This window comes from Dermacentor andersoni, chromosome 3, assembly GCF_023375885.2.
Source record: "Dermacentor andersoni chromosome 3, qqDerAnde1_hic_scaffold, whole genome shotgun sequence".
In the NCBI taxonomy this organism is placed as follows: Eukaryota; Metazoa; Arthropoda; class Arachnida; order Ixodida; family Ixodidae; genus Dermacentor; species Dermacentor andersoni.
This window is the reverse complement of record NC_092816.1, coordinates 180,690,525-180,700,174: the sequence shown is the minus strand read 5'-3', so window position 1 is coordinate 180,700,174 and position 9,650 is coordinate 180,690,525. Positions and strand designations below refer to the sequence as shown.

Here is a 9,650-nt window from a genome sequence, read left to right as displayed (position 1 = left end):
TTGTTTTTGGCGCCAAATATTTTTAGCACGCAAGATCAGTCGAGTGCTTTCACCCTCATTAAACAGTTGAAGTAGCGCCCATGTTGTCGTCGTCTTTCTTGTGTGTGTTGTTCTTGCCGCAAGATCACCAACTAGCTTGAAATTAAAAAGGCTAACTTTCTCTGAACTGGTCGCGTCGTGTCTATGTCGCAGTAATATATGAATTCATTTGTCCACGTTGCTTAGTAGACGTTATTGGCAAACAATAATCACAGATGAAAAGGCTTAATGATGGCTGTTTTTTTTAATCGCGACAGCAATCATATGCACACTTTCGGCGAGTTTGCACCGACGTTGCTGCCGTGTTGTCCACAAGAAATTCGAGCTTCTATAACACAGTGGCCGCTTGCTCGGGTGCTCTTGGTGCGAGTTAAAGTGCATGGGTGAGCCGACGCCGCTGGCTTCATCCAACACCCTCTCGAAACTCTTAAGGCCTCTCCATACCCTACTTTTTCCGCGTACAACGTCACGCCAATTTCCCGACTCCAGAGTTGCTCTCCGCGTGCTTGAATGGGCAAGCCCGCACCCGATCGCGAACTCTTGCTTTGCACAAAAGCAATAGCGCTGCATTCACACGGACAGCGTGCCAAGCGGCTGCTATTTGATTCAGGTATTTTCATTTCGCGCAGGAGTTTCTTGTTTTTTTTTGTGTCCGTATGCGCGTTAATGTTGTGGCTTGGTGGCTTTAGCATAGAATGTGCAGTTCAACCTAAATTTCGGTGCAAAATGCCTAGAGCGTTGAAACGACTGCACGTTACAGCAACTGTGGCCAACGTTGTGTTCCGGGCTGCTATGTAAATTGTGCCAGTGACCGTAAACAGTGCGTTTATTCGTCCCCTAGCGATAGCACGGAACAAGCGTGGCGAGCAATTCCACTAAAGGATTGCGCACCTGCAATGTAGGTGGCATTGGGGTGAGGTACATCACTGTAATTTTGATTCATATAGGAGGCGGGCTACCTAAGCTGTAAAATGCATGCATTGTTAACAGCAGGGTTGATGGTTTCATTTCCGGAGCCTCAAACTCCGAAAACACGTAAATGCTTATCTATATATTTGTATTTTTACATTGGTCGTTCTCTATATGTGCGATGTCCTGTTCCAAATCTTTTTAATCATAGCAATAGCTAATATCGCTCATCCAATACGTCAATGGGAACCCCAATCGAAGTTTTATTCGTGGAGAATGAAAAGAATTTTCTGAGTCAGGAACATTACGGCTTTATTGAACTAGGGTTGTTGTCCTAATTTCATGTCACCAAGCACCATCGTTGAAAATAGCCAGAAAGGTCGTTTCACCTAGTAAGATTTGTTATGTTTATGAAACAATTCTTTTTCTGTCCTGTCTATTTTTACATGAAATGGGACATAAATTTTACCGTGTTTGTTTTCGAGTTATGTGACACCACATAAGCAGTGCACATTTCCGAACAATTACCCTTATGTGTGGTTACAAAGTATAAAATGCAGGTACAGAATAGCGGAATCCAGAATATCTTTGAGCATTCCAGACACAGTGGGGCATTTGGTAAGTGCTCATCAGATTGGTTCTCTTCTGAAAAATATTTTTTCGCTGATAACACATATCGCATGCCCACAAACATTAAATGCATTTCGGCTCGCCGCTGAAGCAACAGGTATAATCGATATTGGCTTTTCATCCATCATGACACATACTAATCACTGTCGGGGAGCGTTTACAGATCCTCTTACGTGCAGTAATGTGATACTCCATAAATAGCACTTGAGGATTTTGGATTTTCACTGTGTTCAGCAATAACGCCAAAATTTTAACTTTTGCGAACGACGTAACATTACGCCGTTCAAGATATTACGTAGTATCACAAGCGTACCTTAAGGGCAATGGAAGTGCTGCGCATAGCCAACCAGTTGAAAACACCACCAGAAAACGATAGTAAGTATTACAGATACGTAATGGTAATTTACAACGCGTACTCTGTACACTATATATGCTGAAGAATGACTCTCAAAAAGTAATTACGCTCAATAATTTATCCCTGTCAGTCATAGAAGAACATACCCTTTGTCTAAGGAAGAGAAAATTCAAGCATGACACTGAGCAAAAGTTCCGCGTAGATCAAAGTCCATGGCCCTGAAACTATGGCGGCATCTATGACGCTGAATCACGTAGGCGAAATTGCAGCGGTGGGCTGATAAGTTACACAAAAACAGTCAAGTGCTTATTTCGGCTAACAACTATAGCGTCGCGCATGCATATCAATTCGAATCATTGGGGGTCCAGAAACTAACAGTGCATTTTCCATTGCGAACTGTACGACCTAATTAGGCATAATTACTGAATAAGCGTACTTTGAAATAACATCTTTATATCATTTTTTCACCAGAGCCGGTGTTTCTCTGCATCAAGGCGATCAGCGTATTGGAATATCCGGTTGTTATGGCCGGACGCATCACAGCGTTTCTGCTCATGTGTGCCATGTTCGCCTACGGTGAGTCCAAACTACCTCTATACAGACGCCGATATTGTAATATTGATTCGGACCACAACATCTGTATATATTGAATTTACCTCCATGCCTATTGGAAGTTTCTGCGTTTGTTTCGCATCCCCCTATAATGACATAAGATAAAGAACCATCTTTTATGCAAAAAATACACACCGTACCAGGAAGTGAAATTTGTGGTAACATGCACAAAAAAAAACGTTCAGTGAAAAGTTATGGTATCCTACAATATTGCCTATGTAAAAAACTTCGCAATATCAGTTCAAACACGTTCGCTTATTTGCAGGTTTATTTCCCGCTGTGTCAAATTAACCTATCTATCGGAATAGAAACTGTTTCTAGCGTTGTTAAATTTTCGAAATGAAGTACTCTGTACAGGTAAAAATTGAATTATTAGAGACGCCTTGAAAGAAGTCACATATGGTGGTATAAATTGTCATCTCCACTTTATAGGATGTGGTTTCCAAGATGTTAGCACGTATTTCTTTGAAAATATAGCATGTTATATTGGCATAATATTCATGTTTGACGAATTCCGTACCAAGGGATGCGTTTTCCTTTCAGCGAATGCAACGTGAAGGCGGAATGTTGCGTCTGCTTGTCATCATGCCTATTTCGATCTTGTGAACGCGGTATTCCCAATGAAAATCAGTGTAACGAATTTGCATATTTGTCTATTATCTGTCTAGGTATCATGGCCATTCCAACTAGTCAAGATGCTACAGCACGAGGAAATTCAGTACCGACAAGTGCTGCCAATGAGGATGCAAGAATCGGAAAACCTGCAATCGAAAGCTTCGTTGACGGAGGCCTCGGCTGAAACTCACGTGATTTGCTACACCGAGAGAGCAGCGCTATAAAACCGGTTTTTGTCGCGTGCTCGCTGCTTTCTTTAGCGAGTGAAATGGAATAAAATGTACCAGCATCAGGTTATCATTGATTATCTGTTTTATTACGGGAAAGGCTGTATGCATTTAATGGGCTTGATTGCATGTAGCCATTCTGCGAAATGAGAAAGTGGCTGTGCCTGTGATCTGCACGTTGTGCTTTGTCCATGTTGTGTTTCTATTCAATGTCACCTGTTTGCTGTTCTTTCTTTATTCTGTTCTCATTGTTCGCAATTTCCTCGCAAGCGTTGGTTCCAGAAAGGATAAACTAATTCTCCAACGTGACTGTTTCAAATTTCCCTATTTGAGGTTGTTTATAAGGACCCAACTTTAATGACTTCTTCACACTTAAGTTATATCTTCACTTCCTTCAATTACCTGTCTGGGCACCGGTAATTGCTAAACCGGGGCCCCCTTTTATGATCGTGGGTTATGGGCATTCTGCAAAATTTAACCTTGTGGGCTCACTTCAAACCTTTATGTGGCTGAGGAATAAGGGAAACACCAAGAAGAAAGCGAGAAGAACTCGTTCAAAATTACTCTCTAAGTATTTCCACGAATTCGATCTGAGCATTGCGGAGGGCCATCATTTGCATTTCCGTTCAATTTTAATGCACCTTACCCTCTATATGTCTTGGGGAATTGCACGAGACCTTAATACACAGCTCGGAAAAAAACATTCTCAAGTATATAAGCTGGGCTTTTCTGCACGAGCACATTGATTCTGCGAAACATTTCGCAAAGCTACCCGTATTTTACATTCTACACCACACCAAACGGACCATAGAAATATCATCAACCGTGGTGCTGACAGCTCCATTGAGTGCGGAACTATTTGAATAGTAACCAAAGCTGTGCGTAGCCGTAGCTTCCACGTCAGGTGGTTGCCCCAGCATATGCCAGCGACTCGCTTGAGCGTATGAAGCCTATGAGACGATGAGGCCACAACATGATCAACAGCATGGCGACAGTGTAGCTTGGGGTCTTAGGTAATGCCAAGAAATCGGACGGCCCTGAATTACATTTACAGCTCCCTGACCTAGCTGTGCGAGGTGACGATGCTGGGAGCCGGATATCCATATGGAAGTCTCGTCGGCATGTAAATACAGCTTCACGGGTGCTCGATGGTTTAGTATTCGTGGGATACTCGCCATGGCTATAGTAAATAATGGGAAACGCTTGCTTGTGTTAACCAGACTATAAACCAATTTCGCCACTCGAAGTGTCGCAAAGACGAACTCTCATGCGGCGATCATTGATAAACGTATGTATTACGTACAAGAGGTGAACCGTAATGCCTACAACTTTTAACTGGTGGAGGGTGGCTGTTTCGGAAACATAGTCGTAAGCCTTAAATACGTGCACAAAAAGATCAAGTGCAGAAAAATTTTAATTTTGTATGCGACTTAGCAACTCCAGAACATTGTCTAGATTGTTTAGACGCCGCTAGGACATGTTATTTCTTCACATCACAACGGGCAGTGAGATTCCGATGAAAGATTTTTGTTTTGCTCATACATAGGTGACTGCGGTAGAGTTGAGAACATTTATTAGGAGGAAGTGTGAGGGAAAAGTCTCACGCGAACTGGTAGATTCTCATAGGCTTTTGCATTCTTGTTTACAATCCACTGAACTGGAATCTCTCCACCAAGATAATTGACAAGTGCGCTTTGATACACTTCTCAACTTCTTTCTGTACACCTCCAGCACAACGACATATTAACCTTTCTTCGGAACGGTAACGTAGTATTTACGTAATGTATGAGAAATCATGAAAGGAATATTTCTGACCTTTGAATATGCCGTGATAATTGTGCTTATTCTTTCACTGTTAACATAAGACCGTCATAATGTATTGCACCATCCCCCACGTCTACAACGATTCGCGCTCGGCCGTCAAAGCCTTTCAGAAAGGAGCAGTTGCAAGCCAAGCACTACAAATAATAAATAGATCCGCACCGCTGCAGCATCACACCATCTGCTGGTTCCCGGCACACATCGGAGAGATCGAGGACGCCCCTCGAAATCTTAATGAGATGGCTCACAGGAGCGCGCGAGACCTAACCCTCCGCGACGCCACCTATTCTGGTCGTGACCATCCCAGCTAGAATCGGGACCCTCCCTCCACATATAACGAGATCATAAAGCACTTTTATCTAGACCGCAGAATATTCAGGACACCTCACAATAAGCTCACCAGGCCTCAAGCCCTGACGTTCAGAATGCTTCAAACAAACACGTACCCCACGCCGAACAGACTACATCACTACATGCCTGACCTATACAAAACATCATATTGCGAAAATTGCCATAGCACACTAGACGTACATCACTTGCTCTGGCCGTGTTGTCGGACCCACGCAAACAAGGATGAAGAGTCCGCCAGGCTACAAGACGCATTACGCATCACGGACCTGGCGGAGCAGCTCTGGGCTGTCCATCGAGCCCACGATGCGTCCAGGGAGTTACAACTCCCGGTCCCAACGCGGGAGTAGCCCGCTGTATGGGACCTTGCGCCTCGTAGCTCGCAGGACCTTTCAATAAAGTTACTCCATCCATCCATCCATATGCACCAGTGGTGCACATGTGTCGTCGATAATCCTATTTGTACTAAGTCACCGATGCGCGTTGCATCTTCAAGCAAGGTTTTATGTTACCCTAATTTCGAAACCATGGTGTGCAGCTAATCGACCAGATGAAGGCAATGAGACCCGCAATCAATAATTGATTGCGGGTTACTGTTTAAGGAATCACTTTAAGAAGCTTTGCTCTCTTGAGGTCTTCTTCTTCTTCTGCTTCCTCTTCCTTATTACGTATAAAATGCTTTTAGCTCCCCTTGTCGGTGATCATTATTCTCGGCCGCAACGTACGCATTTCAATCATGGCAAAATGCAAAAACGGAGTGGGTCGTGAATTGGGAACGCTTTTAAGATTACCTGCTGGTCAAACTTATTCCCGAGTCGCACATTACGGCGTCCCTCATAATCAAAACGTGCTTCTGGCACGTAAAATCCCATAATTCAGTTCAGTGTACAAGTTGGGCACTGGGCACCGTCTCCCTGTGGTCTTTGTCTGTCGTGCCACATTTAGCCGGTTTTCTTCTCCTAGGTGGGCATCGTCCATATAGACTAGTGACAGTATCGGATTGTGCGGTGTGGTACGATGTGGTGTGGAAGGGGATGGTGCGTACCGTTGCCACTATGTACTTCACAATGTTTCACCCAAAGAATATTTGGGAAAAAGCATTCGCTTGACAAGCGAATCTCTTGCCTGCCTACATTATCTACGCCGGTGTCATAGCTATTCATAATAATTCATGAATGTATGGCACGAGCCAGCTATGTCTTGACGAGTGCTTTAAATAACGAAGCAGGAATCAGAACCGCTGTTCTCGAAAACTTAGCGGTTGGAGGACAAGGCCGACATTCGCATCAGTGGCCAATAGAGCAACTAAACGGAATGCTATGACCGAAAGTACCGGCTTAGTAAATAAGTTCAGCTGAATATGGTACTGCATGCTCACTTCTGCTGGGCACGATAGTTATCTCAACAATGTAATTTTTCGATTACCGCGAAGAGTGTTGGAGCGTAGCATTGCCTGAAAAGGATTGGTAACTGACCAGAATGTGGCATGAGCGGTTAATGGAAATGATAAGACTATGATTTATGGTGACAGAATCCAGTACGCTCTTCGCGATTTAGGTAAGTAATAATATTTTATACTGGCAAAGAAAGTCTCAAAACCTGTACTCAAATCTATACTCAAGCTCAAATCTTGGTACTTCGGATACAGTCTATGAGATGACAGTGGCGAAGTCAACCTTTGTAAAGTACAACATAATTATTGCTTAAAGTTGATGTTGTTATATTGTTAGAAACTTGCGCTTAATATTATGCTTCGAAATCAAAACCGCACCCATCACTGCGGGAACACGCTGAACTGCGTACACGTGTAAAAGCATCGTTGCATTTTCGATCCGATTGGTTTCGTTCGTAATGGTTAAATACCAAAGCAGTTGGACAGGAGAGAACGAAAACACGCAGCGATTATCACAGAAAAACTATCATTTCAGAAAACCTAAATTGTTGAAACATGAACTAGATAAAAAAATTACTTTCTCATAGTTACGGCAGCAGTTGTATTCCGCCTCCTAGTAAAGCCACCATAAAATCGCAATCGCACTCACCTATCACCGATTTAATGATTATTCGAGTGAGTGACTACATTTTCATACCAGATCGAAAAATTCTAATAAAATTGGTCCACGGCGTTTTCCGATTTACCCCCTCGTCATTGCACACTCTGACCAGTGCCCTTTCCGATGAATTAAAAAAAATATCTTCCATAATATGGACATTCTGTTCGTTTAATGTTAAAGAGAAGAAATTGCCCACGTCTGCAATTTTTCCGTACCCATTATAAACCTGTGAATCAGGTTCTCGGATAACACTGGTAACATGAGATAAGAACGGATGAAATTATAGTCGATTCACGAAAAATCAAACTTAACGGTGAGGTAGTATTTCTAAACATCACAATGTGAAATAAAATTGCAAGGAACTCTTTTTGTTTAGCGTATATACAGGTGAGTGCGGTAGACTTGAGAAAATTTACTAGGAGAAAGGATTGGGAAAAAAGTTTTACGCGAACTCCTAGATTGGCATAGGCTTTCGCATTCTTCTTGTTGAATCCACGGAACTGGAATTTGTCCTGCAATATAATTTCTGACAAGTGCGCTGTGACACACTTATCAACTTTCTTTCCGTGCACCTCCAGCACAATGATATATTCATCTTTCTTTGGAACGGCAATATAGTGCTTACATTATATACGAGAAATCATCAAAGAAATATTTTATGCCTTTAAATATTGCGTGATATTTGGCATAAAACGCTCTTAGCACCCATTATCGGTGACCTTCAAGCGACTTTGAACGAATAGCCAGGGCCGCTCACTCGGTAATCAAACGCGAACATCCGGGCAATTTGCGAGGGAAAGCGAGATCATCTGGCCAACCAGTCAAATCTGAACGAAATCAGGTCTCTGGCCCCCAACTCTTTGTAAAAGACTGCGTTACATACGCTAGTTACTGCTGAAAGAAGTTATACTAAATATTGCATCCCAGTTCTTTCTAACGCCCGTTTACAATATCACTGAAACTGTAATTTCTAGTAAGCCGAAGCTTTAATTTTCGTACCAACGACAGATGCAGGGCACCCGACATTTCATTGTGATTTCATGGCATTAACACAGGGTTGCCTGCCTGTCGTATTTCCAACGCCAGCGATCCGTGAGTTCCACGGCACGGTTTTTGCGTCGCATCGAGCAATGGCAGAATGATTCAGGCACTTCTACTCGCCGCAGTAGATTAACGGGTAGGGCGTTCAGAGTGTACTAGAACACGGTGGAGTGGGACCACCTGCCGGAGCAGCGCATGCTTTGCAGAGACGCGTCTGAGGAAGAAAAATGCTGTGGTGGCGCTGCCTTCGAAGGTGATCGGGCCTCATCAAGTTTGCGCCTTTGCAAACCGGCGGCAAATGAGTTCGCCGGATTCGTTCGTACAGCTTCGCGCGCTGCTGTTTAGGGTCAGACTGATCAAATTGTGTTCCTAACTGCATGTTCCAAGATCAAATACCTTTCTGTGCCTTTATGGCGGGCGGTGACTGCGCGTGTAATGCTGCCGTAGCGTTGGCTTTCCTTCCGCTATGCTGCTGTAGTCGCCTTAGAGGACTGTGATTTTGTTTGCTGTACAAGGATCATGTGTCTCTCGTTTGTGTTCTTGCGCAGAGTGTTATCCATCTGTAGTTTATGTGAAAATCAAAAGATTAAAAGAAACACAACTGTGCGTTTGCTGCTTGCCGCTTTAACAAACAAAATATGTCGGCCTCATGAGTCATACCTCATGTGGCTTCATGCTGCGTTCCCAGAATTAAATGAAATTAACTGCGAGAAAAACAATCCACAGCGGCATTCCTTTCATGATCCTTGATCCCCGCGTAACAGAATACGGAGTAATTGGTACGTGGTATCTTATTGGGTTGGACCTCGGATGCCGAAAACAATTTTATCTAACTATTCTGTATAATAATCCTTAGCCCTAAAGCAGCGTTAGAATTCTTTTTTCCAGAGTGTGCTCAATAAAAGAAAGAGAAAATGTTTGCGTGGTAGCCTAATCAGTGACAAAGGTGCCTATTGCATTAGGATTGTAAAGGGGAGCTCACCTGTCGAATCTAGGCCG

At 43.3% G+C, this 9,650-nt stretch overlaps 1 long non-coding RNA gene across 1 annotated transcript; it reads left to right on the top strand.

The window, feature by feature from the left end:
* The first annotated feature begins 1,471 nt into the window (after positions 1-1,471).
* LOC140216484 (uncharacterized) lies at positions 1,472-3,457 on the top strand. Its single transcript, XR_011893171.1, has 3 exons — positions 1,472-1,566; positions 2,405-2,509; positions 3,214-3,457. It is a non-coding gene; the product is annotated as an uncharacterized lncRNA (long non-coding RNA).
* The last annotated feature ends 6,193 nt before the right edge of the window (positions 3,458-9,650 follow it).